The 14,373-nt window shown below is 43.8% G+C and overlaps 1 long non-coding RNA gene across 7 annotated transcripts; it reads left to right on the top strand.

Moving 5' to 3' along the window:
- Window positions 1-490: 490 nt before the first annotated feature.
- Window positions 491-9,311, top strand: LOC123641547. Of its 7 annotated transcripts, none has more exons than XR_006736310.1 (11): window positions 491-599; window positions 888-1,062; window positions 2,547-2,662; window positions 2,845-3,004; window positions 3,546-3,655; window positions 3,920-4,155; window positions 4,263-4,472; window positions 5,301-5,529; window positions 6,833-6,950; window positions 7,925-8,019; window positions 9,045-9,311. It is a non-coding gene; the product is annotated as an uncharacterized LOC123641547 (long non-coding RNA). The 7 variants fall into 7 exon arrangements; XR_006736312.1 differs by having other exon boundaries at window positions 581-599; window positions 993-1,062; window positions 4,312-4,472; XR_006736314.1 differs by having other exon boundaries at window positions 581-599; window positions 993-1,062; window positions 5,395-5,529.
- The last annotated feature ends 5,062 nt before the right edge of the window (window positions 9,312-14,373 follow it).

The following is a 14,373-nucleotide window of genomic DNA, read 5'->3' as shown; positions in this document are numbered from 1 at the left end:
CCTCTGGCTGACTTCTGCCTCCCTGTGGACGTCGAGCGTGGACAGCACCCCCGCCCCCCCCCGCCGCCGTGTGCTTCCTGCAGCAAGGAGGTAGGAGGGGGTGCCGGATCCCGCTTCTCTGCTCAGGCTAATCCTTCCGTGTGTGTGTCCCAAGGACGGAGATCACACTTACAGAGCCCTCTTAGCATTAAGTACCATATTTTTGAGCTTTTCATCTTGATGATTTGTATCATTCACAGATTACTTGAGAACAACACTGCTGAATTGAACATTTAATATTTTCAGAAATTTCAGGCACAATCTTTGTTATTCAAGTCATGAAGCAGAAACAATAATGAAAAAGTTCTCAAATGTCTTTCCCTGGAAATGGTAAAGTCTCTCATTATGGTGATTACTTTGAATTTCTCTGGTATCTGGATACATCCAAATCAGCTTTCTCATGACCACATGCTGGTTATCTCCTTTTTATCCTTACTAACAAACCTGTGTTGAAACCTACCCTGAGGTTAATCGTCGGCCGCAGAGTTGACTTCGAGGGATGAGGAAATGCGATGCGCAGGCCTGGCTTCCGGAGCAGTGGGAGACTCTCTGCGTGGCAGGTTGGACCCGGGGGCTCACTCTGTGGGGTTCCCTTTTGCTGAGCCCGAATGTCTCCCTGGCCCCAGCTGTGGGTCGTGGCCACCAAGCTTCTGTGGGAGCCTCCAGACCCGCCCTTAGGGGCACGGAGTTCGGTGGGCAGTCGACCGCCCCCTCAGCCTCTCAGGGCTCCCTGGCAGTGCCTGTTCCTTCCCACCAGGGGACAGTCCCCTCTGCCCCCTCTGCCCCCTGTGCCCCCTGGTGCTGGCTTTCACCACACGGGCAGGTGTTTTAAACTTACTTTTGAACAGGCTGCTGGGACTTGGAGGATGCCCACATGAAACCATTATCAAAGACAAAATTTTGAGTTGAGATCATATTCAAGCAATGAAATGGTATTTTGTCCCTTTCTAAAGAGGAACGAGGCTCCTTTGATGTGAAAGAGACTGGTTTTGGACTTAAGAATTAATTAAGGGACAAAATTCGGTGAGTTTAGATCCATGTTATAATACTGTGACTTTAAAAAAAAATAGTACCTACATTATTTACTGCAAGCTCCTCCCAGTGCATGTTCTCATGTAGGAGAGGACAGCAGTCCCACGAGCAGCTCTCAAGTGAATCTGGTAAGATACATGTGACTTCCCTTCATTGCAGAAATGATGCAGGAACCTTTAGTTGTATTTCCAACTGTCAGTAGCACACATCACTTCTTAATTATTCTTTCAGGACATATAAATTGTCAGCAGGGTTTTAGACAGTACTGAAAGGTATATACGGTAAATAATTTCTAGATCGCAAGGAAAGCAGAACCAGGACAAGTTCAAGCAGGACAGGGCTGTGTCTGCATTTCAGAACCTTCTGACTTAGACTCTTCTAAGACCACAATTCTGAGGACTTTTTGCCTTTATCTGCCATTTTGTCTTGAATGCCTTTTCAAAGCTGATTCTTTTTCAACCCCTGGTCTCCAGACACTGCCCCGAGAGGCTGATAGTCTGGGCAGCTTGTGTGCGAAGGGCTGGAGCACGGTCATGGTGGACTGTCTGCACCTTCGGGCCCCAACAGTGGTGTGGGGACCTTGAACAGTGTGTGGGGACCTTGCACCTCACCCTCAGGTGCCCTTCCCAAGGCAGACCCGGAAGATAGAAAGCCAATCCCATGACACATTAGGTCTGACCTGAAGTGAAAGGGTTGTTGTCTACTTTAGAACCCTTGCATTTCACATGATTGCCACCCATTTCCATAGCAAAATAATAGCAATATAGGTCTGTGAATATTCACTGAGTGCTTGCTGGGTGCCAGGCACAATCCCTACCTATAATTTAATTTTTATAACTTTCTTAGTGGTATTATTCTAATTCCCATTTAACAGTTGAGGAAAGTGGCAGAGAGAGACTTAGTTACAGAAGTCGAGGGCCCACACTCGTGCCACCAGTGGCCAGTGTAGACAAGAGGAACATTCATTGCTGTTGCCTTTCACAATACATTTAATATTATGGAAATCTGGTCCTTGAAAAAATCACTAAGCACTCCCCAGGCCCTGGGGATACAGCCCTGCAGCTTGCATGCTGCTGGGGAGGGGACAGGCAATAGAAGCTGCTGGGTGCAGTGTGGCAGGAGGGGTCCCTGCCTGGAAGGAAAATGAAGGGGGAAGAGTGCTTGTGTCAGGAGCCTCTCTGCATATGCAGCGTCTGTGCAGAGATCTCAAGGGTGTGAAGGTATTTGTGGGAGGAGCCGGCAAGTGCTCAGGCTCTGAGGCAGGAGTGGGCCTCCCTGAGCACAAACAGCGAGGAGCGGCCGGAGGGCAGCAGGCTGAGGGGGCTGGTAGTGCTGCAGCAGTGGGGAGCCAGATCCGGGGGAACCTCGGCCCCATCGGGTGCTGGGTCAAGACTCTCAATCCAGTTCTAGTTTCAATTCACCTGAAACCAGGGTCCGCTCCTTCCTTACCTCCGAGGGCATCTCTCCACCTGCAGAAGGAGCCTGGAGCGCTGGTGCCGGCCCAGTGTCATCTCAGCCATCGTGAGACTCCAGGGGAGTTCTGGGGTCCTGTCACCCTGAAGGACTCTGGGATGGGGCTGCCGTGCTCCAGGTGAGACACTGGCCCCTGCGTTGAGAGACTCTGCTGAGGACATTGCTGATGACGCCGTGTCAGACCCTCATGGTCTGCACGGATGGGGACTTGGGAGTCTTCTGTCCAGGAACCTGCTACTCGGGGCAGGAGTGAGGCGGCACCTTTGCCGCTTGTGGTCCGTGACCCCCCACGCTCCCCAGGCTGCGTGTGAGCAGGACGTGAGGACCAGGTGGAAGGATGAGGAGGGAGCGGGAGCAGTTACAGCCCCGGACAAAGATCCGAGAGACACTTACCTGCCGGATTGGCGTGCGCAGAAACTGAAGAGTCACATTTAATCAGATTTTCTTCCTTTGACGTGAGGTGGGTTCTGCAAACATGATAAAGGGTCATTGTATTGACTTCTCAAGACGTTTAAATATCTGTTTAAAATTGCCCTTGGTTGCAAATCCAGAGGTGGGTACTCAAGCAATTGGTGACTGAGAATGTGAATATTTTTTGTTATAAAATAGGATTCTTTAAATTGCTTTAAGAAAACATTTATGTGAATACTGCTTATTATTATCTGCATGTCCTCACTGTGTCCCTCAGACACGCAATGAAGAAGTGACCACCAGGCTACTTTGCCAGGCACAGTTTTGGTAACTAATCGTGAATGCAGAAGACTTAAATTGTTTTTATATAAAAATAATTCCAGGTTGGAAAAAACACAGAATGCATAACTCATGTTCACACATCTCACGTAATCACATGCATCATTTTTTTGGAGAATGATGCTGTGTCAGATTGCTATGGAGCTCCCTCTGTGCTCTTGAATGAATTGAAAAAACTCATAATAATTTTAAGAAATCTTCTCCTATGTAAACGTTAGGACTGAGCAGGTGTTCTCACCTGTCCATTGCAGACTACAGGTGGACTCGAGGGAGTTTTCCAGTGTGTGGAACATGGGAAGTGATCTGATATTTGAGATCAACAGAACAGTGAGATCAAGTACTGTGTTTTGTCCTGGAGCAAGTAAGCAGATCTTGTTTCTAAGCCCCGGATTGTCACCTTGGGACAAATGGGAACCTTGCCTGATGTTAACAGAGACCCACCCTGTCTTACCTTCCTTCATTTTCCACATTCCCTCGGCTTGTACCTATAAGAAAATAAGAAAGTACAAATAAGAAAGTACTTATTTGGTAAAAGTTTAAGCAGCATGTGCGCATGAGCGTATGTGCGAGTATGTGTGGAAACCATGGAAAGCCGAGAACACTAATTACCTTTATATTTTAACAGAACATGATGCCAGCCTGATGTTCAGTGTCTCACATGTTAAAAGTTCTGTGGCCATGTTAGAACCTTTTGTGGGTCACTCTGCAACCATGTGACACGGAACATGAGCTCTCTTTCCCCAAGGCGGGGCACCTGCTTTTGTCCCTAGAGAGCCAGAGGTCCCTCACTATCTACCCAAGTGGTGCAGCATTCTGGTGTCTGCAGCAGCAAATATTTATGAAGCACTTAATGTATGCAAGGTAATGTGGCTTAGGGGTGGTATTTTGTGTATTCATAATGGAAATCAGATTTCAAGAATATAAAATAAAACTGTGATATTTCATCCATTTTCTAAACTTCTCTATAGATCAGCAGAGTGGTCATGGAATTTCCTTTCTTACCTTTCCCATGATCAGTACAGCTGTCATGGAGACAGGCAGCTGTTGGTGGCCACACCACCCTGAAGGCGCCAATCGCATCTGATCTCAGAAGCTAAGCAGGGTCGGGCCTGATGAGAACTTCGATGGAAGATAGAGGTGGATGAGAATTGAGATAAGCAAAGCAGACTGATGAAAAGGTGAGTAAAAATCATATTTTGGGATTTGAAATGAGGGTTTGATAAAAATTAAAAATAAGGATTACATTTATAAAAATTTCTTAATTGATTAATCACAGTTTGAGTAATTAGCACAAATTCAGGATAAGTAATATTATTTAATGAGTCTATTTTTTTTTTAACAATTATACTAAATAAGTTAGCAGGGCTTTATCTAAACTTCCCAGGAAGCCAGGCTAAGAACTCTCATATCAGCTGATGTAGAGGAGGGCCCAACCAAGAGAGAAAGCATGGGCAAGGCTGGATGTCCTTCCTGGATGATGTTTTAGGCTTACTCTTTCGTCTTGGGTTAATATTTTCATTTTTTGCACAGGAAAAGATTCCCTTGAACTTTGCCTTCTGGAAACCTAAATTTCCTGTTCAGCTCTATAGCTGCTTTACCAAGGAAGCCTGAGTGAATGGTTACATTAACCTCTTTATGCCATTCAAGCAACACACATAAAATGCCAAAGGGATAGGTATGAAATTGAGCATAAAAATACCTAAAATACTGGGTAGAAATAAACTGAATAGACAGGAACCATGTTCGGCAAATTAATTTTATTCTATTTGTATAAACGGCATGTAATTAGTCCAAATGTATGATGCTAGTACTCACTTAATTTTCTCACATCCTTTACAAGAAAGTTGTTGGTGCACACAGGGTAAATTTGTTGCTTTTGGCTGTAGTGTTTTTGCAGGAAGATGTTGGGAGTTCCAGAAGCCTGAACTCAGATGAAAGGCACGTCAGTGCCTGTGGCACATGTCTTCAGAGCACTGTGAAAGTTATTCCATTTCTTTCTTTTGTAGAAGGAAATGAAGATTAAACACAGGCTGCCATACGCACTGCTTCTGGCCATTGTTGCTGATGAATTTCAAAACCAAAGCCTATTCCTACCTGTAGGACATTTCCAAGTCTGGAAAGCACTCCTCTAAGAAATTCATGGCACTGGAGAAGCCTGCTCTTTGCCAGAAGTTAGTGCAAAATGGGAAGAAATACAAACTGATGAGTGAGCCAGAAGCCAAAGTTACCCCAGAGGTATACATTTTAAAAACCAACTCAGATTAAAGGCAGGGATGTGTATTTCTTAGATGTGTTATTTTGAATGTTTTATAATAATGCATTGTGATCTTATGTTTTATATCCCTAGTTCTAGGAAGGAATTGCTTTGATAAATTTATAGTTTATTCCAAAGAAGAAATTTTGGAGGGCTTTTTGGAGAGTGGAGGCGTGGGAGGAGGGCATTGTCTGGACTCCATGGGCTCTGGTGACCATTAAAGATCCTGAGGGTCCTTCACAGGTTGCCAGTGACTTGGAATGGAAAGGGAGAGGAGCCAGGTGGAGGCCGTCAGGGGACAATCACGATGCCCACGGCAAGTGATTTGTTCCTGTATTTCCACCAAGACTGGCTAGCTAGGCTGGAGAGGGGCAGAGAAGGTAGAGGGCAGGGGGCAGTCTGGAGTGTGGACAGAGCACATAGTGTGGGCTCCCATCCCAGTCCCACCCCTCCCTAGATGAGGCCTTGGGCAAGTTGAGAAGTTTCTCTGAGATTCTTTCTCCATAACTTAGTGATAAGAGGATTTGTTGGGGGAAGGTGTGATATTCAATGAAGGAAGGCAGCTAAACTACTAGCATAGTTCTGTAAATGTTGTATCAATTCCAGATTGGAGAATGATCTAAGCAAAGATAGTGAGAAGGTTGAAAATCACTTATGAAAGGTTGGTCAACGGTGTGTACAGTGTTTGGCAACATGAAACTTTGAAACAAAGAAAGAGATGAAAAATGAGGCTTCAAAAATATAGGGTCAAGGGGCTGGAAGCCTCAGTGGCATAGAAAAACACAGCAGAAAAAGGGGAGGTTGGAGGCAAAAGAAAAAGTCGTGTGTGATTCTAGCATGGAATTTTCAAGGTCAAAGTTTTATGTTAACATTTAAGCAATCAATAGCTCTTTTAATTGTCATTATTTCATATCTTGAAATGTTATCTATCAATGGCATTATTTTAATCGAAAGAAGTCCCATTTTTTAAAAATTAAGTTGAATTTGTTGATTGTTCACTTTTAAAACGGAAAAGATACATTGACATATATCCGGAGAAACTCTCAGAGTTCAAATTCCTTTTGGGTGAAATGGATTCCAAGGAAACTGTACAGACAGCCAAATGATTGCATGTACATGTTTTGTATTTTGAATAAAAACTCCGGTTTGCAGCATGGGGTGTGGTGGGTAGTGGTAGGGGTAGAGAGGGGTGAGAAAGTGATTGGAATTGTAACATTTAAATTAACTATGACAAATTAATTGTAACATTTTAAAATAACTATAACATGTTAAAAATTTGGTTAGGAGAGAGAAGCCCCCAGCTCCTGGAACTGAAGTGCCAGCTCCGGTTCCACAGGCCCCCGCAGTGCGGATCCCTGGAGCTCGGTGGGGTGGTGCAGCGAGTGTGAGACCACTTCAGATGGTGAGTGTGCTCAGCTAAGAGTGGAGGCGGTTCGGTTTGGTTTGGTTTGTTTCTATGGGAACAGAAGTCTGGATTTTAGAGTTTTTAGTGTAAATGAGGGCTATTTAACAAAGTGTCTTCCATGACCTGGGAGTTGGTCTGCACTCTGGCTGGTGGCCCATGTACGTAGCCTGCCCGCCTGCTTGGTCCTACCTGGCGGTACCTGCTATGTGTGGTTACAGCCTTGGTGTGGGACCACATTTCCCTGTTTGAAGTTGGTGCCGGGAAGCCTTCTGGCAACTACCCGTTTAACACCCTCCTGTGCTGAAGGAAAGGTTAGAGAGAGCTGCAGGCCATGGGGACCACCTCTGGGAGAGGGAAGATAGAGGGGTCACCAGATAACCCCCACCTCCTGCAGAAGTTCTGAGCTTGACATCTGATTCTCTGTGAAGGAAGTTTGTAGAACAGACATGTGCACAGAGAACACATTTTGGAGCCTAAAGGAAAGCAGAAGCAATGCGTTTAAAGTCAGGTCACGTGAGTCTACTTCCAGCCCTTGAATTAACTGTCTAGGGGAGCTCAGGGCTGCAGTGTCTTTGTCTACAAACGATAGAGAAGTCCTTCCTGCCAATGCCACAAGTTTGCAACAGAGATTATTTCCATGTCCTTTACATTTGTGATTGGGACATTTCACCTCTTTCTCAGGATCATACACAATTCAGTGTTGACTTACAATATCACTAAAAGGCAATACAAATGATCAAGTAGGTGGCCATTAAAGGAGTTGTAACCCAATCTCTTCCTTCAACTTTCTTTTATTCTTTTTGTTTCCTCTACTATATTTTGTTTACAAAAAAATTATTTTTTTAATCCTTTAGTATTTTTATTTTGCTGCATAAATGTATTGATATCAGGGACCTGTTAAGTGTTCTGTACATTTGTTTATCACTTAATTAAGTTTTGAATCCTTTTTCAACTTGTTTCTTTGTATTCAGTAGGTTATATGTGTACAGATGAATTTGGTAACCATGAATATTGACACAGAACCTGTGCTGTGTGCCAGTCATACCGTGATGCCTGTCTTTCCAAGGTACACATTTGTGTTCAAGTCTATGTTTTCTCTCATGTCTTTATCTCTTGAAATGAAACAGTTTTGGAATGTCATTTGTTTTTGTAATTTTCAGTCCCAGTGTAAGCATGAGCCTTTTCTATGAATGTAATTGGTTCTTACTCTAAATAGGACACCATTCAAACAGCCAGTTTAAAACAGGCCTACTTATCCAAGCTAAAATTACTGTCCTGTAAAGAATCCATGTTTGGACTCTGTATGTTGGGGTTGTGTTGTTTTTATTTGTATTCACTGGTTTGTTAAATAAATGAACCTGAAAGATGTTATAATACTTTTTCATCACCTCAAATGCCATGGTAATAAGAGATACTTAGCCTGTAACAACCAGAATCACAAGTGTTCTTCTAGATTAAGTTTCTTGGTTGTTTTAAAAATCACTTTATAAGATCTCTAGTTAATTTTTTAGAATCTTCTTTAGCAATATACATCTTTTGGGACTACCTGAGATCATGTGTCATTATTAAGGAATCTTCGCTAAAGGGACCTATGCTGTGGGAGACAAAGACACCCGTTAGAAAGGGGCTAAATTTCAAACAGAGAACGTGGTGTTCACTCACAGTGGAGTGTCCAGGAAGAACTCCCCAAGCACTGTGTTTTCCATTGTATGGAATGATATGATAAGAGATTGTTTTAGGTGGAATTCCTATGAATACATTTAAAATAGTGTTTATGACTTCCCTCTCCATATGGCAAGTCATACCAGTGATTTATTTATAGTAGTTTCCAATTAAGGAAATATTGAGGAAGTCACATTTCACCTGACATATGGGTATAGGAAAAATCATGACAGTGGTAGGCAAATAAGTTAAGTTTGGGAAACACTTGGCCTAGAACACAAGTTGGAAGACAAGTTAAAACCTCAAACTCTTATTTGAACTTTAGAGAGATTGCTAAACCTCTAGAGCTTTGCATGTTCTCACAAATTGATTTCTTTAATTCAAATTTCATACCACTTTTTCTAATTGATCTGTCTTGTGCTCTGACAGGTGTGTGGACCTGTGTGGCCATATATAAACCATTTCAAAAGGCAGCGCAGTGGTAACTGGACACGGAATGGGCTTCAGCACACTCTTCTGTCCTCCCGTCTGCGGAATCCTGATTCCCGCTGGTCTCCCCCACGGACGGTCATCCACCACCCAGGCTGCTGGGTCAGCCTTCCTGGAGGCACACCTGGCTCAGAAAGATTAAGGACTTCTAACCTTTCTGCAGATGACACCATAGTATCTAAATCAATAAATCAATAAATATTTACTTTTGTCTGGGTATTTTTACAATGTTTTTTGAGATATTGAGTCACTCTCCAGGTAGTTTCAGATTCAGTATTTCACTGTGGTGCTTTTTAAAAAACGTCCATGACTCCACAGAGTCGCTTGGGGATATTGCTTAAAACTTAGGTTCAGAATCTGATACAATAGATTTTGAGATGGTCCTGAGAACTAGAGTTTTTTATACCTCCCTGTGCAACTTTCATTGGGACAGTTTTGAGAGCTAGGAGCAAGCTGCCATTCATCAGTACACCACTAGATGGCGCAGGCCATCCCTTTCGGCCCATTCTTCAATGTAGAAAGTTGTCAGGGAACCTGTGAAGTGGGGAAGGCTCCAAATACACATGTTAGATGCATATTAATAAATTGTTGGCTGCAGATGAGCTTAGGTTGGGGTCTTAGGAGAAGGGCGAGAAGTACTTCTATCACTTCTCTCATCCTTCTAGTGTCATCTCCAGCGTTTGCAATGCCAGGAGGATCACTAACTTTGTTCGTTTCCCATAAGAACCTTGTCAGGAGAGAGGATCCTTAACTTAAACTCTGCACTCAGTGAGCTGTGCTGCCCCATAGTACAGATAAAAAGGTGAAGGCAGGAAAACTGAATCAATTAGCAGGCTGATATTTGTATGGGGTCAATGGTTTGCACTGGCAGACATGTATGCTTGTTTATGTGATATAGTGGAAAGAGAGGGAAAATCAACCAAAGCATTCTTTCCTACTCTCACTCAGCAATCAACACAAAATACTTTTGTGATCAAACGTGGTTGGGGGGAGGGTTTTCCCATACGCCAAACAAGCAATACACTTTTCAGCGGACACTAGCTGAGGGTCCTCTAATTTAATTCGGTTTTGACGCTACCTGGAGACCGGGCCAGATCCCACAGGGTGGGGTCTCAGTCTCACTACATTGCCCCTACTTCAGATCCCAGTTGCAGGTCCAAATCTCCCGGACTTCTGACCTACTGGCTATAAATCGGGTTCCAAAGACTTCATTTTGGGGTTCAATTAATTTGGTAGAGTGGCTCACAGAACTCTGGGAAACACTTCACTTACAGTCACTGGTTTATTAATTAAAGGTGCTGTAAAGAACACAGATGAACAGCCAGATGAAGAGATACACGGCGAGACGTCTCTAAGGGTCCTGAACATAGGAGCGGCCGCACTTTTTTGCCAACCTGCAACCTTTTCCGAATCCAGTCCTTCTGAGCTTTTCAGGGAAGCTTCATTTTTAAGGCATGATTAATTACGTAATTGGCCAAAGTTAATCAACTCAACTTTCAGCCCCTCTCTGTTCCCTGAAGGTTGGAGGCTGGGGCTGAAAGTTCTAACCCTCTGAGCTTGCTTTGGTTCTTCCTGTGTCCCACTCCCATCCTGAAGCTGTCTCTGTGCCCCCAGCCACCAGTCATCTCGTTGGCATATAATAGTCTGTTGCCACTGATGAGAGTCCAAGGATTTCTGGAGCTCTTTGTTGGCAAAAAGATGAGGAAGATCAAACATATGTTTCACAATATCATACCTTCCAAGTGTATGACATTCTCTAAGAGATCAACAGATACTACAAATCCGATACAGAAGAGAAACTACCATCCTATGACTTTTCTGTGGAATGGGCTTTTCCCCCAAGTGCCAGGAAATAGCATAACAGAGATTAGAATTCAGATCTCTTGCTGTTCTCCTTAGTGGCCACTAAGGCAGTTTGTATGCGTGGTGCCAACGTTTACATAAAGACAGGCGGGCCAGGAGAAAGCTGTGTATTTTTCTTTTTGCACCACATAAATTATTTTTGGTTTGTGATTTTTTTTATTCCAACCTCATTTGTGTTGGCTTTAAAATAGTCATCTGCATTATCTCTGTTGAACATTATACTGTAATAGTCTAATATATCAAATAGTATCCTTCAGTACTTTTTTTTTCAGGTTTCCTAATGAATGAGTTTTTTTTTTTTTTTAATTTCAGCTTATTATGGGGGTACAAATCCTTCAGTACTTAAAACAGTTTGGAAAGCAGTGATTTGGGGGGAGCACTTAAGTATATTTTAAAAGTGCTTAAAGTGACAAATCATGGTGTACTTTTTTTTCTTAATAAGGAAAGCATATTTTCATTTTAAATGGCCATAAGTGATGGAAGTGTTTAGAGGAACTACTGAATTTCTTATCTGCTTTTAGATGAATCGAAAACTAAAATCCTCCTAACAGTTGACTCCCCTTGCTGTGAAGCTGGGGAAAAGTGGATAAAAATTGCCATTGCCAACTTGGCACTGGAGGTTAGTGATATTGATGATATCTGGGAGAGGACGGAAGATGTTACCATCTGCAAGTTCAGGATGCCGAAGTGGCAATAAAAGGATCAGAGTGATGCCACAGCCCAGAATGTGTACAACTGCTTGAAAGGAGTCATCTCTATTGACGTCCAGGAAGTGCTAGAAAGCGAGCTGGAAATTGTCTTAATTAGTCATTTACTGGGAATCAAGCTGTGTGTTTGGAAATACCAAATTTCTAGTATAGAAAGTGTTGCTTGGTTATAAGCTTGAGTTCAGAGAATTATGCAAATTTAGCAGTAAGTAAGGGGCAGTGGAGTCAGTTCCAATCCCAGCTGAAGCGCTTAGCTACCTTGGTGAATGTAAGCAATTTCTTAACCTAACTTTAAGCCTCTCTTGTTCCCATGGGCCAAATGGATGCAAACCCCCTAGGTCCTGGGCTGAGATGATGCACGCCAAGACGCAGGCTCAGGAGAGGCTCAGGAGAGGCAGATGATGTTTTTCTAGTACTGGAGCCAGCACTGGCAGCGCGGAGCCTTCCGGGCCGCCCCTGTGCGGAAGCAGTGTTCCCGGGGGCCACTGGGTGGCGCCGCTGCAGCCAAAGCGGCGAAGAGAGGACGGGAGAAAGCAGAGCCCAGGGCCGGCCAGAGGGAGCCTTAGCTGGTCTCCATCCAGAAAACCACAGTGCCTGCCTTTGCTTTTAAGCATTTTTGTTGCGGTTGTGGCGCTGCCCTTCAGCAAATTGTTATAACCAAGCTCAAACCAATCCAAACCTTGATTATATATTTTCAGCACAGTTTAACAAATGTAGTGTTCCTTCTCAGGATCCTCAGTAATTCACAGAGGTTTTTTATTTAAAATTTTATTTAGACTTTGTATTCCTTAAAGCATGCAAAATAACATAAACACTCCAAAAGGTTATAGCAAAAGTGAAAGTGTCCTGATCTCTCAGGCGTGGTGGGGGAGCTTTCTGAACTCCCTGGGCCTGCTCTGCCAGGAGCGCTACTGAGGGTCCCGCCCTCCAGTCTTTGGATGCAGAAGCCTAAAGAGATTGGAAAGGAATGTGATTCTCTCCCACCTTGCAATGAGGGCATGCAGGCTCAAAGGCATCTCACCTCACTGCAGTTCAACTGGCCAAATGCTACTTTTCTTGACTTTCACCCTGGCATCATTTACTTTTCTGGAGTGGGGGGGATGGGAATGGGGATGCTACTCAGACTCAGAAATAGCTTTAGCAGAACCAAGGAAAAACTTCCTTCTCTTCTTAAGGAAGACTTGCCACAGGGAATAATGGGCCACACTGGCTCTGGTTACCTGGTGAAATGTATTTTGGGGTCTGTGTAAATATTGTTATGATCCCAGTATCATGCCAGTGGTGATTAACAATTTGGATATGTTTTGTTTGATGTATTTGAAGACACCATGAATTATGGATGAAGGGAAGAAAAATAAACCTTCCTGTGACAGTGCTCATGTGTCCTCTCTGTATTCGTATTCACTTGCACGTTATTTTGTAAAGCATCCTGTTACTTGATTGCTGTTCCCTTGGGTCTTGGGTAACAGCTGGTTTTGATCCCAGCTCTCTGGTTCTTGGATTAAGGCTGAGTGACTATGAATCAGGGTAAACTAGTTCGCCAGGTGCTTGCAGAGGTTTAGGACGACGTGCATGTCCTCCTAGCCCTTTCACCACAGGAAGGATCATACTTTCCTCCCCTCTGGGGGTGGGAAAGTGTGTTTTTATTTAAAACCAGGCAGATTCATGTGAGTCCCTCACCTGTGCACCTCTCTCCTTGGGATTTTTCTGCACATGATGGGGCTCATTTGGTTATTTTGTTGTATTGCTTTAGGGGAAAACTTTCTTCCTCTGCAGTTTATGTGGAAGCACATTTCACTCCATTCTCTAAAGAGCCCGTCACAGTTTCTCAAATGTGTTCCCATGAGAATGGTGGTTTCCAGCAGTCAGCCTAGCCCATTTCTTGTTTTTTGGAAGTCCTCCTTGGGGTGAAGCTGCACACTGCCTGCTGAAGGGCTTCATCTCAGCTGGGTAAACAGGATTCACTGCTGGGATCCTGGTTTTTCAGGAGACAGTTGTAGGCCTCTCTTCCCACATGCCATGGTTTGAGAACTCCTGATAATGGCTCCACAGGTGTGATGCTAACATACAGGCCCTGGGGTTGAATTCTAGGCTCTGATTTCCAAGGTTCCCCTGCTTCTTAGCTGGGCCTCTAGCTCCATCCTGGAGCCCACTGTGGATTTAGATCTAACTTGTTCCAATCCTGATGTAAATTCCTGCGTAGGAATCCTCAGGTTAGTTTGTCACTTTTATTTTACAGAAGTCCATTATTGTTGTTTGTTGTAACGTTTGGCATGAGTTTTATTTTCAGAAGGGAAGATGCTCTAAGAATTTATAGTAGTATTTTCTTTTCAATCAAACTTGGAAAACTAAAAGATATTCTGTTTTTTATCGAAACAATTATAGGAAAATACTTGGAGTAGTTCAGTGAGTTTTAAATTTTTCCATAGGCCTGGATACAAATCTTACCTGGAACCAGCATTCTTAAAGCACTGAAAAGTGGAGCTGCTCCTCTGGGGGTCACTGAGGGGAGAGTGCTTTTGAGGGGATATTGAGGACCCTGCTGGGCCCTGACCTGCTCCTGGCAGGGCCACTTAGGAACCAGCAGATGGGATGCTTGCATGGGTCTCTTGAAGCTACGGTCCAGAACTGTGTTTCTAAGGCATCTGCAACATAACAGCAAGTAAAGTATTAATTCTTTCCAATTCACTGCTGTGGTA

Source organism: Lemur catta, chromosome 1, assembly GCF_020740605.2.
Source record: "Lemur catta isolate mLemCat1 chromosome 1, mLemCat1.pri, whole genome shotgun sequence".
Taxonomy (NCBI): domain Eukaryota; kingdom Metazoa; phylum Chordata; class Mammalia; order Primates; family Lemuridae; genus Lemur; species Lemur catta.
The sequence above is the reverse complement of the archived record's forward strand: the minus strand, read 5'-3'. Positions and strand labels throughout refer to the sequence as shown.